Genomic DNA, 17,418 nt, shown 5'->3' with positions numbered 1-17,418 from the left:
ATAACCACGATAGTGTGATCACTCACCTAGAGCCAGACATCATGGAGTGTGAAGGCAAGTGGGCATTAGGAAGCATTGCTATGAATAAAGCTAGTGGAGGGGATGGAATTCCAGATGAGCTGTTTCAAATCCTAAAAGATGATGCTGTTAAAGTGCTATACTCAGTATGCCAGCAAATTTGGAAAACTCAGCAGTGGCCACAGAACTGAAAAAGGTCAGCTTTGATTCCACTGCCAAAGATTGGTCAAACTACCACACAGCTGCACTCATTTCACATGCTAGCAAGGTTATCCTCAAAGTTCTTCAAGCTAGGCTTCGACAGTGGGGGATTCCCACGTGGCACCAGTGGTAAGGAACTTACCTGCCAATGAGGGGACATAAGAGACATGGGTTCAATCCTTGGGTTGGGAAGATCCTCTGGAGAAGGAAATGTCAACCCACTCCAGTGTTCTTGCCTAAAAATTCCACGGACAGAGGGTCCTGGTGGGCTATGGTTCACAGGGTTGCAAAGAGTCGGACATGACTGAAGTGACTTAGCACAGTAGAGGTTTCAACAAGTACATGAACTGAAAACTTCCAGATGTATAAGCTGGATTTAGAAAAGGCAGAGGAACCAGAAATCAAATTTCCAACATTCGATGGATCATAGAAAAATCAAAGGAATTCCAGAAAAACATTTACTTCTGCTTCATTGACTACACTAAACTCTTTGACTGTGTGGATCATAACAAACTGTGGAAAATTCTTAAAGAGATGGGAATACTTGACCACCTTACCTGTTTCTTGAGAAACTTGTATACAGGTCAAGAAGCAACAGTTAGAACCAGAAAAGGGACAATGAATGGACTGGTTCCAAATTGGGAAAGGAGTACATCAAGGCTGTATATTGTCACCCTGCTTATTTAACTTCACGCAGAGTACATCATGCAATATGCCAGGCTGAATGGAGCTCTAGGAAGAAGCACAAGCTGGAATCAAGAGTGCCAAGAGAAATATCAGTTACCTCAGATATGCAGATGACACCACTCTAATGGCAGAAAGCGAAGAGGAACTAAAAAGCCTCTTGATGGAAGTGAAAAGAGAGAGTGAAAAATCTGGCTTAAAACTCAACATTCAAAAAACGAAGATCATGGCATCTGGTCCCATCACTTCATGGCAAATAGATGAGGGGAAAAAATGGAAACAGTGACAGACTTTATTTCTTGGGCTCCAAAATCACTGCAGATGGTGACTGCAGCCATGAAATTAAAAGACATTTGCCCCTTGGAAGAAAAGTTATGACAGACCTAGACAGCTTATTAAAAAGCAGAGACATCATGTTGCCAACAAAGGTCATATAGTCAGAGCTATGGTTTTTCCTGTAGTCACGTGTGGATGTGAGAGTTGTACCATAAACAAGACTAAGCACTGAAAAATTGATGGCTTTGTACTATGGTGCTGGAGAAGACTCTTGAGAGTCCCTTGGACAGCAAGGACATCAAGCCAGTCAGTCCTAAGGGAAATCAACCCTGAATATTTATTGGAAGGACTGATGCTGAAGCACCAATACTATGGCCACCTGATGTGAAAAGCTGACTCATTGGAAAGGACCCTGATGCTGGGAAAGAATGAGGTCAGGAGGAGAAGGGCACAACAGAGGATGAGATGGTTGGATGGCATCACTGACTCAATGGACATGAGTTTGAGCAAACCCCAGGAAATAGTGAAGGACAGGGAAGGCTGGTGTGCTGCAGTCCATGGGGTTACAAAGAGTCAGACAGAACTGACTGACTGAACACCAACAATACCTGTTTTTTGTCATATTGTTTAAGATTATGGTTCCTATAAGACATTGAATAGAGTCCCCTCTGCTATATGAATGAGAGGACTTTGTCTGTCTGTGTTAACATATTTTTAAAAACATTTATTTATTTAGCTGGATTGCATGTTTGTTGTGGCCCATGGGATCTTTGTTGAGGCTTTCTTTAGTTGTGTGAGGGCTCTAGAGCACGTGGGCTTACTTGCCCTGCAGCGTGTGAGATGGTACTTCCCCAACCAGAGATTGAACCCACCTCCCCTGCATTGGAAGGCCGACTCCCAACCACTGGAGCCCCAGGGAAATCCCCCCTGTATTATGCATAGTAGTCTGAATATGCTTATTCCAAACTTTATCCCTCTGCCACCTTTCAGCCGTGCTATTCATGAGTTTGGTTTCTATGTGTGTGAGTCCGTTTTTCATTGGCATTATATTTCAGATTCCTCATATAAGTGATACCATGTATTTGTCTTCGACTTCCTTTCGTTGTATCCTCTCTCGGTCCCTCCATGTTGATACAAGTGCCATTATGTCATCCTTTTTTGATGGCTGAGTGGTAGTTCAGTGTTTCTATACAGAGATATCCATATATCTGTATAGAGTACATCTTGTTTATGCTTTCATTTGCTGATGGACATTAAGGTGGCTTCCGTGTCTTGGCTATTGTAAAGAGTGCTGCTGTGACCCTTGGGGTGAATGTGTCTTCTGGAATCAGTTTTCTCCTGGGATAAGCCCAGGAGTGTGACTGCCGCTCTTGTGGTAGCTCTATTTTTAGTTTTTTAAGGAACCTCCATACTGCTCTCCAGAGTGACTATACCAGTATTCATGGCCACCAGAGAGTAGGGGTGTTCCTTTTTCTCCACATCCTCTTCCTGCATTTATTACTGTAGCCCGTTTGACGATGGCTTTCTGAGCAGTGTGACGTGACAACTCATTTGAATTTTGACTTGAACATGTCTAATAATTAAGGGTGTCTATTACCCACGGGTATATCTTCCTTGAGAACTGTCTGCTGAAGTGTTCTGCCCAATTTTATTTTATGTATTTATTTATTCATCCATTCATTGATTCGCTTTTTAATGTGGCTGCACCAGGCCTTCATTGCTCTGCATGGGCTTTCCCTAGCTGCAGTGAAGAGGGGCTGCTCTTCATTGTGGGGTTGCGACTTCTCATTGAAGTTGTTTCTCTTGTTGCAGGCTGTTTGCACGGCTCTTGTTCCTGTTTGCACAGGCTCTAGGTATGCAAACTTCAGTTGTAGCATACGGGCTGTTTTTCCTGCACATTGGACTCTATAGAACATGTGTGGGCTGCAGTACTGGTGCGCTGGCTTAATTGCTCTGTGGCATGAGGCTCTTCTTGGACAAGGGTCGAACCCGCGTCCACTGCATTGGAAAGCGAACTCCCAACCACTGGACCACCAGGCAATTCCACGCCCAATTTTAAAGTTGGACTGTTTGTACTTTTGATATTGAACTGTTTGAGCTGTTGTTATAGTTTGGAAATGAAGACCTTGTTGGTCACCCTGTTTGTATATATATTTTTTCCCAGTCTGTAGGTTGTGTTTTGATCTTGTTAACGGTGCCCTGTGCCATGTAAAAGATGATAAGTTTGATGAGGTGCTCTTTGTTTAGTTTTGATTTTGTTTTTGTTGACTTGGAAGACTGACATAAGAAAAACATACTAGGATTTATGTCAGAGATTGTTTTGCCTAATATTCTCTTCTAGCAGTCTTTGGGTGGCATGCCTTGATTTAAGTCATTAAGCAACCTTGAGTTTATTTTTGTGTGTTGTATAAATGAGTGTTCCAACATGTGGACATCCAGCTTCCCCAGTACCACTTGCTGAAGGGACTGTCTTTGCTCTTTTGTATATTCTTGCCTTCTGTGTTGAAGATTAATTGACCGCGTGTGTCTGAGTTTATCTCTGGTGTCTCTGTATGGTCGCTTGATCCATATGGCTTTATTCTTAGTGCCAGTTCCATGCTATTTTAACTTGGTACTGTTGTTTGAAGTCTGGGCGGCTTTGTTCTATTTTGCACAGGATTGCTTTGGTAGTTCTGGGTCTTTTATGTTTCCGTATACGTATTAGGATTCTTTGTTCTGGTTCTGTTGAAAAATGTCACGGATACTCTGATGGGGATGGCTGGAAATCTGTAGTTTGCTTTGGGTAGTAGAGCCCTTTAAATAACCCTAATACTTCATTCCAAGATCAGGAGCAGAGGTAGCTGTCCACTTGTTTGAGTCATCTTCATTTGCCTTTATCACCGTTTTATTGTTTTCTACATGAAATTCTCTCGCCTCCTTGGTCAGATTTATTTTTATGCATATTATTTTTTGATATTATTTTAAATGGAATTTTGTGTTTGCTTTACTTTTTTTTAATATTGTTAACATGAAAAAAATGCAACAGATTTCTGTCAGTCTTGCATCCTGCTGCCTTGCTGAACTTGTGTATCAGTGCTAGTAGCTGATGTGTGGATCCTTTGGTATCCTATGTACAGTATCATGTCCTCTCCATACCATGAAAATCATACATCTTTGCTTCCATCTGGAGACCTTTTATTTCTGTTTCTTCTCTGGTTGTTTATCGTAGGACTTCTTTTTTTTTTTCTTTTTTTTATTGGAGGCTATTGGTAGAACTTCTAATCCCATGTTGAATAGAAGGGATGTGAGTGGGCATCCTTGACTTGTTTCAGATTTTAGTAGGAGCACTATCAGTTTGTCACCATTGAGAATTATGCTGGCTGTATGTTGGTTGTAAGTGGCTTATATTATGTTGAGATATGTTCCCTCCGTACTTGCCTTGGGCAGAGTTTTTATGGTGAATGTATGTTGAATTTTATTAAATGCTTTTCTGCATCTATGAAGTGATTCATGTGTTGTTTTTTTTCCTTTCCTGTGTTGCTGTTCTGGGTCATTGATTTGTTGTTGTTCACCCATCCTTAAAAGCCTGGGGTGAATCCAACTTTACCTTCGTATTTCATCTTTCTTATGTGCTGTTGGTTTCTTTTTGCTAATATTCTGTTGAGAATTATTCCACAGGGATATTCCACAGGCATATTTGCCTTTAATTTCTTTTTGCTAGTGTTTTTGTCTGTTTTTTATATTGGGGTAATTTTCCCTTCACCAAATGACTTCTCTGTGTTCATCCTCTTCAGTTTTTTAAGAGTTTCAGAAGGATCCATGTAAGTTCTTTGTATGTTTCTTGTAATTTCCCAGTCAAGCCATCTTAGATTGGTTTTTTGTTTGTGGTATGTATATATTTTTAATTATCATTTGTTTGTCACTTCTTGTGATCAGTCTGTTTTAATTATATATTTCTTTCTGATTGAATTATGGTGGAATGTTCTTTTCTACAAACTTTCTCATTTCTTCTAGGTAGTGCTGGGGGATATGAGATATGTGCAGTTCATAGGATTGTGGGGTTTTTTTTTCCAATATCAGTTGTTATATCTCCTCTTTCATATCTTAATTTTTTAATTTAGGTCTCCTGTTTATTCTTTAGTGTCCTGCCCAGAGGTTTGTTGATTTTATTACTCTTTGAGAAAAACAGCTCTTGGTTGTTTTGAAATCTTGAATGTTGTTTCATCTGGTTTTATTTTCCCTCTGATATTTATTGTTTCTTTCTTTACCTTTCCTTGTTTTTTTTTTTTTCTTCCTAATTTTCTTAGGTAGTAGGTTAGGTTGTTTATTTGAGATTTTTCTCATTTTTTAGGAAGACTTGTATTTATTTTATTTTAGGAAGACTGTGCTTCCCTCTTAGGACTGCGTTCGCATCATCCCAGGGATTTGCATGGTGGGCTTTTTTTTTTTGGCTCTGCTGCATCTTCACTGCTGCATGGGCTTTTGTCTAGCTGCAGCAAGTGGGAAGAACTCTGTGAATGCAGTGCACAGGCTTCTCATTGCAGTGGCTCCTCTTGTTGCAGAGCATGAACTTCAGGATGTGCAGGCTTCACCAGTTGCTGTATGTGGGCTTCAGTTCAGTTCAGTCGCGCAGTCATGTCCGACTCTCCACGACCCCATGAACTGCAGCACGCCAGGCCTCCCTGTCCATCACCAACTCCCAGAGTTCACTCAGACTCATGTGCATCAAGTCGGTGATCTTCTGTCGTCCCCATGGTGCATCCTCTGTCGTCCCCTTCTCCTCCTGCCCCTAGTCCCTCCCAGCATCAAAGTCTTTTCCAATGAGTCAGCTCTTTGCATAAGGTGGTCAAAGTATTGGAGTTTCAGCCTCAGCATCAGTCCTTCCAATGAACACCCAAGACTGGTCTCCTTTAGAATGGACTGGCTGGACCTCCTTGCAGTCCAAGGGACTCTCAACAGTCTTCTCCAACACCACAGTTCAAAAACATCAATTCTTGGTGCTCAGCTTTCTTCACAGTCCAACTCTCACAACCATACATGACCACTGGAAAAACCATAGCCTTGACTAGAGGGACCTTTGTTGGCAAAGTAATATCTCTGCTTTTGAATATGCTATCTAGATTGCTCATAACTTTCCTTCCAAGGAGTAAGTGTCTTTAAATTTCATGACTGCAATCACCATCTGCAGTGATTTTAGAGCCCCCAAAAATAAAGTCTGACACTGTTTCCACTGTTTCCCCATCTATTTCCCGTGAAGTGATGGGACCAGATGCCATGATCTTAGTTTTCTGAATGTTGAGTTTTAAGCCAACTCTTTCACTCTCCTCTTTTACTTTCATCAAGAGGCTTTTCAGTTCCTCTTCACTTTCTGCCATAAGGGTGATGTCATCTGCATATCTGAGGTTATTGATATTTCTCCTGGCAGTCTTGATTCCAGCTTGTGCTTCTTCCAGCCCAGCATTTCTCATGATGTACTAAGCATATAAGTTAGATAAGCAGGATGACAATATACAGCCTTGATGTACTCCTTTTCCTACTTGGAACCAGTCTGTTGTTCCATGTCCAATTCTAACTGTTGCTTCCTGACCTGCATATAGGTTTCTCAAGAGGCAGGTCAGGTGGTCTGATATTCCCATCTCTTTCAGAATTCTCAACAGCTTATTGTGATCTACACAGTCAAAGCTTTTGGCATAGTCAATAAAATAGATGTTTATCTGGAACTCTTTTGCTTTTCTGATGATCCAGTGGATGTTGGCAATTTGATCTCTGGTTCTTCTGCCTTTTCTAAAACCAGCTTGAACATCAGGGAGTTCACGGTTCACATATTGCTGAAGGAAGCCTGGCTTGGAGAATTTTGAGCATTACTTTACTAGCATGTGAGATGAGTGCAATTGTGCGGTAGTTTGAGCATTCTTTGGCATTGCCTTTCTCTGGGATTAGAATGAAAACTGACCTTTTCCAGTCCTGTGGCCACTGCTGAGTTTTCCAAATTTGCTGGCATATTGAGTGCCGCACTTTCACAGCATCATCTTTCAGGATTTGAAACAGCTCAACTGGAATTCCATCACCTCCACTAGCTTTGTTCGTAGTGATGCCTTCGAAGGCCCACTTGACTTCACATTCCAGGATGTCTGGCTCTAGATTAGTGATCACATCATCATGATTATCTGGGTCGTGAAGATCTTTTTTGTACAGTTCTTCCGTGTATTCTTGCCACCTCTTCTTAATATCTTCTGCTTCTGTTAGGTCCATACCATTTCCGTTCTTTATCGAGCCCATCTTTGCATGAAATGTTCCCTGGCATCTCTAATTTTCTTGAAGAGATCTCTAGTCTTTCCCATTCTGTTGTTTTCCTCTATTTCTTTGCCTTGATCGCTGAAGAAGGCTTTCTTATCTCTTCTTGCTATTCTTTGGAACTCTGCATTCAGATGCTTATATCTTTCCTTTTCTCCTTTGCTTTTCGCCTCTCTTCTTTTCACAGCTATTTGTAAGGCCTCCCTAGACAGCCATTTTGCTTTTTTGCATTTCTTTTCCATGGGGATGGTCTTGATCCCTGTCTCCTGTACAGTGTCACGAACCTCATTCCATAGTTCATCAGGCACTCTTATCTATCAGATCTAGGCCCTTAAATCTATTTCTCACTTCCACTGTATAATCATAAGGGATCTGATTTAGGTCATACCTGAATGGTCTAGCGGTTTTCCTACTTTCTTCAATTTAAGTCTGAATTTGGTAATAAGGAGTTCATGATCTGAGCCACAGTCAGCTCCTGGTCTTGTTTTTGCTGACTGTATAGAGCTTCTCCATCTTTGGCTGCAAAGAATATTTCAATCTGATTTCGGTGTTGACCATCTGGTGATGTCCATGTGTAGAGTCTACTCTTGTGTTGTTGGAAGAGGGTGTTTGCTATGAGCAGTGCATTTTCTTGGCAAAACTCTATTAGTCTTTGCCCTGCTTCATTCCGTACCCCAAGGCCAAATTTGCCTGTTACTCCAGGTGTTTCTTGACTTCCCACTTTGCCATTCCAGTCCCCTATAATGAAAAGGACATCTTTTTTGGGTGTTAGTTCTAAAAGATCTTGTAGGTCTTCATAGAACCATTCAACTTCAGCTTCTTCAGCATTACTGGTTGGGGCATAGGCTTGGATCACCGTGATATTGAATGGTTTGCCTTGGAAATGAACAGAGATCATTCTGTCGTTTTCAAGATTGCATCCAAGTACTGCATTTCGGATTCTTTTGTTGACCATGATGGCTACTCCATTTCTTCTGAGGGATTCCTGCCCGCAGTAGTAGATATAATGGTCATCTGCATTAGATTCACCCATTCCAGTCCATTTTAGTTCGCTGATTCCTAGAATGTTGATCTTCAGTCTTGCCATCTCCTGTTTGACCGTTTCCAATTTGCCTTGATTCTGGACCTAACATTCCAGGTTTCTATGCAATATTGCTGTTTACAGTATTGGACCTTGCTTCTATCACCAGTCACATCCCTTCTATCACCAGTTCCATCCCTTTATTCTTTCTGGAGCTATTTCTCCACTGATCTCCAGTAGCATATTGGCCACCTACTGACCTGGGGAGTTCACCTTTCAGTATCCTATCATTTTGCCTTTTCATACTGTTCATGGGGTTCTCAAGGCAAGAATACTGACGTGGTTTGCCATTCCCTTCTCCAGTGGGCCACATCCTGTCAGACCTCTCCACCATGACCCACCCATCTTGGGTGGCCCCACCGGGCATGGCTTAGTTTCACTGAGTTAGACAAGTCTGTGGTCCGTGTGATCAGATTGGCTAGTTTTCTGTGATTACGGTTTCAGTGTGTCTGCCCTCTGATGCCCTCTCACAACACCTACCATCTTACTTGGGTTTCTCTTACCTTGGACGTGGGCGTAGTCGTTGCCATTCCTGGGCTCTGGAGTGCAGGCTTAATAGTTGTAGTGCACGGGATTAGTTGCTCTGCAGCCTGTGGGATCTTCCCAGCCAGAGATTAGACCTGTGTCTCCGGCATTCACAGGTGGATTCTTTACCACTGAGCCACCAGGGAAGCCCGTGTTGATTTTTCTTTGTTGTCTGTCTCACAGTTTTTAAAAATTTCCTCTTTGATGTCATCATTCACCCTTTGGTTTCTTAGTAGCATGTTGTACAGTCTCCATGTAAGCCTTTTTTTCTCCTTTGTGTCTCTGTAGAGTTCCGGTTTCATGCCACTGTGGTCAGAAAATATTCTTCAAATAATTTCTATCCTTAATTCATTTAGGCTTCTTTTCTGATCTAGTATGTGGCTTATCTTAGACAGTGCTCTATGTGCAGTTGAATAGAATGTGTATTCTAGTTTCTTTCCATGTCATATCCTAAAAATATCAATTTAGGATTATTCTATTGTGTCATTTATGATCTCTTTTGCCTTACTGATTTTCGGTCTAGAAGACTGTCCATTAATGTCAGTGGGGTGTACAAATCTCTTACTATTATTATATTCTTATCAGTTTCTCCCTTTATGTCTGTTAGTACTTGTTTTATGTAGTTAAGTCCTCTTATAATAGGTGCAATATGTTAATGAATGTAGTATCCACTTCTTATATTGATCCTTTTATCATTATATTGTGTGTGTTTGTTTATGGCCTTGGTTTTTAAGTCTGTGTTGTTTGATATGAGTGTTGATCCCCCCTCCCACGTTATTGTCATTTCCATTTGCAAGAAATACTGTTTTCCATCCCCTCAATTTGAACCCATGTGTCCTTTGCCCTAAAGTGTAGCCAGCCTACTGTTGGCTCTTGTTTTACTATCCAGTCTACCAGTCTATGTCTTTTGCTAGCATTTTAGTCCACTGACATTTAAAGAAATTACTGAAAGACATCTTGTCATTTTAAACTTTATTTTCCCATTGATTTCTCATTTCTTCTTTGCTCCTTGTCTTAAAATTGTCTGTTTTTGGTTGTCTGGGTCTTTGTTGCTGCGTGTGAGCTTTCTCTAGTTGCAGCGAGTGGGGGCTGCTCTTCGCTGCAGTGCAGGGGCTTCACGTTATGGCGGCTTCTCTTGTTACAGACCAGAGGCTCGAGGCCCATGGGTGTCAGTGGCTGTAGCATGCGGGCTCAGTAATTGCAGCCTGTAGGCTCTATAGAGCATGTGTTCAGTGGCTGAGGTTCCCAGGCTCTAGAGCGTGGGCTCGATAGTTGTGACACATGAGCTTTAGCTGCTCCAGAGCATGTGGAATCTTTCCCTGACCAGGGATCAAACCCGTTGTCCCTGCATTGGCAGATGGATTCTTATCCACTTACCACCAGGAAAGTCCCTTTTTTCTTGTGATTTGATGGTTCTTTTTTTGTATTATGCTCTTGTTCTTTTTTTTGTGTGTGTGTATATAGTCTATGTTTTTGTTTGGTGGCTACCCTGTTTTTAAGTATGTTAACCCATCATTATACCTACTTGCTTTTAACTGGTAGTCATATAGGCTCAAGCATATTCTGCAAAATAAGCTACACTGTCTTTCTTCCTCCACATTTTAAGATTTTGATGTCCTCTTTTATCCTTTTCGTGTTCATTGTAGTTACCATGACATACAGAAAAACTGGTTTGATTATTTTTTTAATTTCTGTACTGGTTTATTTAAGTGATTTCCTTTCCAATTGTGTTTTCTCTTTCCCGTAGATTCTACTTTAGTGAATATCTTTCAATATTTTAGTGTAAGTTTTGGTTTTCCTGTATTCTTTTAGTTTATTCTTCTCTGAGACAGTCTTTCTCTCTCCTTCCATTCTAATGATAATCTTGCTGGTTAGAATATGCTAGGTTTCAGGTTTTTCCTGCTGCTCACCTCTGGTCTGCAGTGTTCCTGTTTTGAACTCAGCTATAGCCTTATGGTGGTTGCCTTGTAATTAACTCTTTCTCTTGCTGACTTTAGAATGGTCTCTTTAAGACACATGTACCCCAGTGTTCATTGCAGCACTGTTTACAATAGCCAGGACATGGAAACAACCTAGATGTCCATCAGCAGACGAATGGATAAGAAAGCTGTGGTATATATACACTATGGAGTATTACTCAGCCATTAAAAAGAATACATTTGAATTAGTTCTAATGAGGTGGATGAAACTGGAGCCGATTATACAGAGTAAAGTAAGCCAGAAAGAACACCACCAATACAGTATACTAACACATATATATGGAATTTAGAAAGATGGTAATGATAACCCTATATACGAGACAGCAAAAGAGACACAGATGTAAAGAACAGACTTTTGGACTCTGTGGGAGAGGGAGAGGGTGGGATGATTTGGGAGAATGGCATTGAAACATGTATACTATCATGTAAGAAACAAATCGCTAGTCTAGGTTCGATACAGGATACAGGATGCTTGGGGCTGGTGCACGGGGATGACCCAGAGAGATGATATGGGGAGGGTGGTGGGAGGGGGGTTCAGGGTTGGGAACTCATGTACACCTGTGGTGGATTCATGTCAATGTATGGCAAAACCAATACAGTATTGTAAAGTAAAAAAATTAAAAAAAATAATGGTCTCTTTAACTTTTGCCATTTAAATTATAATACGCCTTGGTGTACGGCTCTTCACCTTACTTTGGACCATCCATGTTTCCTCTACCTGGATATCTGCTTCTTTAGAATTGGTAAGTTTTCAGCCAGAATTTCTTCAAATAAATTTTTTAAACCCTTTGCGTTTTCCCTTCTACTGGGATTCTTGTGCATAGCATAAATTGACATGCTTTATATGATCCCATAGGTCTCATATATTATTTAAAAATTTTTCCTGTTATTCTGGTTGGGTGATTTGTGTTCTTCTATCTTCCAGATCACTTATTCATTCTTATGGATTCTTTAGTTTGCTATTTTTTGCCTTTAGCTTGACTTTCATCTTAGAAAATGAGTTTTATAGTTGGCTCCTCTTTATGGTTTCTAGGTCCTTTTACACTGATTTGTATTTTGATCAATAGTCTTTCTTAATTCCTTCAGTCTTTTTTATTACCTCCTTCTTGAGGTAATAATATTAATATTACCTCAGGGTCTAGTGGGCCAGAGAGTTCTGCTTTATTGTTCTTTCAGGGGATTTTCTTGTTATTTCAGCACATTATTGACCAGAGATGTATTAATGTCTTTTGGTGCCTGATCATTACTGACTGAAGATGTTTCAGTGTTAACTTACATAACACGTACCTGGCCAAAGGTATTTGTTTCTGCCAAAATCCCCCAGTCAGTAATGGGAGTCGTTCTTCTGCTTTTTCATTTCACTTAAATTTCTCCGACTCTGATTTGAAGAGAAATGTATCTACTGTGGTGTTGAAGGGCTACTTTTATGTGGGAGTGTCCGTGTAGCCTCAGTCTACTATTTCTGGTGCGAGGACTGTTTTTAGTATGGATGTCTGCCATGTATTTCTCAAGTGCTGGACGATATCCCCTTGGTAGGTGGTGTGATTGGTATTTCGGTGACCAGAGCCTGTACTGCATGTGCAGCAGGCCCTTCTCTTGCCTCTGTGGTTGTTACAGCCCTGTTTGGGGTGGGTCCACTCCCCAGTTGTGGGAGTAAAAGCCCCAGATCCATTTCTGAGCTGTGATGTGAGGTAGGGGGGACTGGAGTTCTCCCGCCAAAAGAGGAGCCACTGAGCACTCCCCCACAGGCGCTGTCCAGTGGGAAACGTGCTCTGTGGCATTCCCTGCCGCCGGCTCTGCAGGCTCACACAGTACCGTATTGTCGGAACTGCCCTCAGCCCCGTGTCAGCTGTGGGAATGCAAGCAACCTCCCAGGTGTGCCTGAGGCACTGTGCTCACAAAGCCACTCGCATAGATTCTCAAGTCAGTTATGGGCGCTGCACTGGTCACATACCTGGACCCGCCATGGGAGCTGGTTAGCTCAGGCCCTGGCCCTGCAGCCACACACGTGGGGCCCACCAAGCCTGCAGCTATTAACGCTGGACCGCATTAACAGTAGGAGCACTAGATACCTGCTCAGGGGTCCCACAGGCAGTGAGGTTACAAAGCCACCGGCAAGCAGTATAAACTGCTTAAGTCACATAGCTTTCAGCCCTGCCTCCGCATATGGGCAACCCACCCGCACCTGCACACTCGGAGAGGTGGTGCCATGCCCACTATAAGCACTTCACAGAGTGCGGCTGCTATGGCAGGACCCCACCTCTCCCTTGGTGTGCACATTAACAGTGGGGCTTCTGTAACCGACCTATACTCTGTCCTGCACACATCCCACTGCAGCCTGGACCACACTCAAGCCTCTTCGGGCTGTCTGTGCAGCCAGCCTCAGTCCTCTCCCCAAGGCTGTCTGCTGAAGCCCAGGTTTTCAGCACCAGTCCCCACACACTCCAGCAGATATGTATTTTGGGCTGCACAATGCAGCAAGGTGGCCAGGACCAAATGTGCTGGTCTCTCTCTCTCTCTTCTGCCTGCTGCAAGCCAACTGCTGCACAGGAAAAGCCTGTAAAAATAGAACAAAGGAAGGTCCGAGGACCGGAGTGAGGACATCAGGTGGGACAAAGAGCACTCCTGACTAGCCCAGTTTACATAGGGCAGGTCCAGGGGGAAGAAAAAAGACACAAAAAGAGGAGCCAAAGGGCTGGGGGGTCTCTCTCCCCCGTGCGCACACTCTCTCTCTCTCATCTTTTGGATCGGCATGCCTTCACACCTCTAGGATGTATTTTCTTTATTTTCTAAATAAAACTGAGGGAGCTGTCCAAGAGCTGTGACGCACCGAGGGCTTTAATGTCTGTCGCTTCAAATTTTTGTTGAGACGAGATAGAGCCGAGGAGATTACACTCCCCTGACAGTTCCATCCTGGTTCTTATTTTATTTCCTGTTTCATCCTACCCAGTTACATGGTGATCTTTCCTGCAGCTTTGTTTGTATGACATTCTCTACCAGCATTCAGTAGGTAATCTGTGAGAATTATGCCACATGTTGATGTATTTTTGATGTATTTATGGGAGGTGAGCTCCATATCATTCTGTTTGCCCTCTTGATCTTTCTCTCTGATGCCTATTTTTTATTAGAATATAATGTTGTGTTAGTTTCTGCTGTATAGCAAAGTGAATCAGCTATATGTATGCATAGAACTCCTCCCTCTTGAGCCTCTCTTCCACCTCCCCAACCCCATCTAACCCATCTGGGTCATCACAGAGCACCAAGCTGAACTCCCTGGCTAATACCACAGGTTCCCACTCTCTGTTTTATACATCAGTTCAGTTCAGTCGCTCAGTGGTGTCCAACTCTTTGTGACCCCATGGACTGCACATGCCAAGTTTCCCTGGCCATCACCAACTCCTGGAGCTTGCTCAAACTCATGTCCATCGAGTCGGTGGTGCCACCTAACCATCTCATTCTCTGATGTCCCCTTCTCCTCCTGCCTTCAATCTTTCCCAGCATCAGGGTCTTTTCCAATGAGTCAGTTCTTCACATCAGGTGGCCAAAGTATTGGAGCTTCAGCATCAGTCCTTCCAATGAATATTCAGGACTGATTTCCTTTAGGATTGACTGGTTTGATCTCTTTGCACTCCAAGGGACTCTCAAGAGTCCTCCAACACCACAGTTCAAGCATCAATTCTTCGGTGCTCAGCTTTCTTTATAGTCCAACTCTCACATCTATACACGACTACTGGAAAAACCACAGCTTTGACTAGACAGACCTTTGCCAGCAAAGTATTGTCTCTATTTTTTAATATACTGTGTAGGTTTGCCATAACTTTTCTTCCAAGGAGCAAGCGTCTTTTAATTTCATGGCTGCAGTCACCATCTGCAGTGATTCTGGAGCCCAAGAAAATAAAGTCTGTCACTGCTTCTATTGTTTCCCCATCTGTTTGCCATGAAGTGATGCGACCAGATGCCATGATCTTCGTTTTTTGAATGTTAAGTTTTAAACCAGCTTTTTCATTCTCCTCTTTCACTTTCATCAAGAGGCTCTTTAGTTCTTCACTTTCTTCCATAAGGGTGGTGTCACCTGCATATCTGAGGTTATTGACATTTCTCCCAGCGATCTTGACTCCAGCTCATGCTTCATCAGCCTGGCATCTCACATAATGTGCACTGCATGTGAGTTTTACACATGGTAGTGTATTTATGTCAAACTTAGTCTCCCAATCCATCCCACCCTCGCCCTTTTCTCTCGTGTCTATGTGTCTTTTCTCTCCATCTGCATCTGCCCCTGCCCTGAAACTAGGTTCATCTGTACCATTTTTTTTAGATTCCACATACATGCATTAATATATATTTGTTTTCTCTGACTTTATTCTGTATGACAGACCCTAGGTCCATTCACATCTCTGCAAATGATCCCATTTATTTCCTTTTTATGGCTGAATAATATTCCATTGTGTGTATCTACCGTATCTTTTTTATCCACTCATGGATACTTAGGATAGACATTTAGGTTGCTTCCATGTCCTAGCTGTAGTAGATGGTGATGCAGTGAACACTGGGGTACATGTGTCTTTTTACATTATGGTTTTCTCAGGGTATATACCCTCTAGGGGGATTGCTGGGTCATACACACCTCTATTTTTAATTTTCTAAGGAACCTATGTATTAATTCTCCATAGTGGCTGTATCAATTTACATTCCCACCAACAGTGCAAGAGGGTTCCCTTTTCTCCACACCCTTACCAGCATTTACCACTTGTGTATTTTTTTTTTTTTGATCATGGCCATTCTGATTGCCATGAGATGGTACCTCATTATAATTTTGATTTGTATTTCTCTAATTAGTGATGTGTTGAGCATTTTTTCATGTGCCTCTTGGCCATCTGTATGTTTTCTTTGGAGAAATGTCTGTTTAGGTCTTTACCCATTTCTTTTTTTTAAATTGGGTTGTTTTTCTGATATTGAGCCTGCATGAGCTGTTTGTGTATTTTACAGATTAATCCTTTACTGCTTCACTTGCAAATATGTTCTTCCATTCTGAGGGCTTTTTGTCTTGCTGTGCAAAAACTCTGGAGTTTAATTAGGTCCCATTTGTTTTTGTTTTTATTTTCATTACTCTGGGAGGTGGATCCAAAAAGGTGATTTATATCAGAGTATTTTTCCTGTATTTTCCTGTAAGAGCTTTATAGTGTTGGTCTTACATTTAGGTCTTCAGTCCATTTTGAGTTTATTTTTGTGTATGCTGTTAGGCAGTGTTCTACTTACATTGTTTTACATACAGCTGTCCAGTTTTCCCAGTACCACTTATGGAAAAGATTGTCTTTTCTCTGTTGTATGTTCTTTGCTCCTTTGTCATGGATTGGATAACCGTGATGCATGGGTTTATCTGTCCTGTACGATTGATCTGTATTTCATATTGATCTGTATGGTATTTGTGCCAGTACCATACTGTCTTGATTCCTGTAGCTTTGTAGTGGTCTGAAGTCAGGGAGCCTGATTCCGCCAGCTGTTTTTCTTTCTCAAGATTGCTTTGGCTATTTGGGATATTTTGTGTTTCCATACAAACTGTAAAATTTTTTTGTTCCCATTCTGTGAAAAATGCTGTTGGTAATTTGATAGGGTTGTACTGAATGTGTAGATTGCTTTGGGTAGTATAGGCATTTTCACAACATTGAGTCTTCCCATCCAAGAACATACTTGTCTCTCTCCATCTGTTTGTGTCATCTTTCTTTCATCCCTTCTTTAGTTTTCTGAGTACAGGTTTTTTGCCTCCTTGGATAGGTTTATTCCTAGGTATTTCATTCTTTTTGTTGTGATGGCAGATGGGAGTGTTTCCATAACTTTTTTCTGATCTTTTGTTTGTTGTTAGTGTATAGGAATGCAGGAGATTTTGATGCATTAATTTTGTATCCTGCAACTTTACCAAATTCATTGATGAGCTCTAGTAGTTTTCGGGTGGCATCTTCAGGATTTTGTATATAAATAGTATCATGTCATCTGCAAACAGTGACAGCTTTACTTCTTTTCCCTGATTACCATGGCTAGGACTTCTAAAATTAGGTTGAATAATAGTGGTCACAGTGGACATTTCTGTCTTGTTCCTGACCTTAGAGGAAATGCTTTCAGTTTTCCACCACTGAGAATGATGTTTGCTGTGGGTGTGTCATATATGGCCTTTATTATATTGAGATAGGTTCTCTCTATGCCCTTTTCTGGAGTTTATTTTTTTAATCATAAATGGGTATTGAATTTTGTCAAAAGCCTTTTTTTGTATCCATTGAGGTGATTGTGTGGTTTTTACTCTTATATTTGTTAGTATAGTGTATCACATTGATTTTTTATATACTGAAGAATCCTTTCATCCCTGGGATAAATCCCACTTGATCATGG

The sequence above is a fragment of the Ovis aries genome, chromosome 25 (assembly GCF_016772045.2).
Source record: "Ovis aries strain OAR_USU_Benz2616 breed Rambouillet chromosome 25, ARS-UI_Ramb_v3.0, whole genome shotgun sequence".
In the NCBI taxonomy this organism is placed as follows: domain Eukaryota; kingdom Metazoa; phylum Chordata; class Mammalia; order Artiodactyla; family Bovidae; genus Ovis; species Ovis aries.
Note: the sequence above shows the minus strand (reverse complement) of the source record.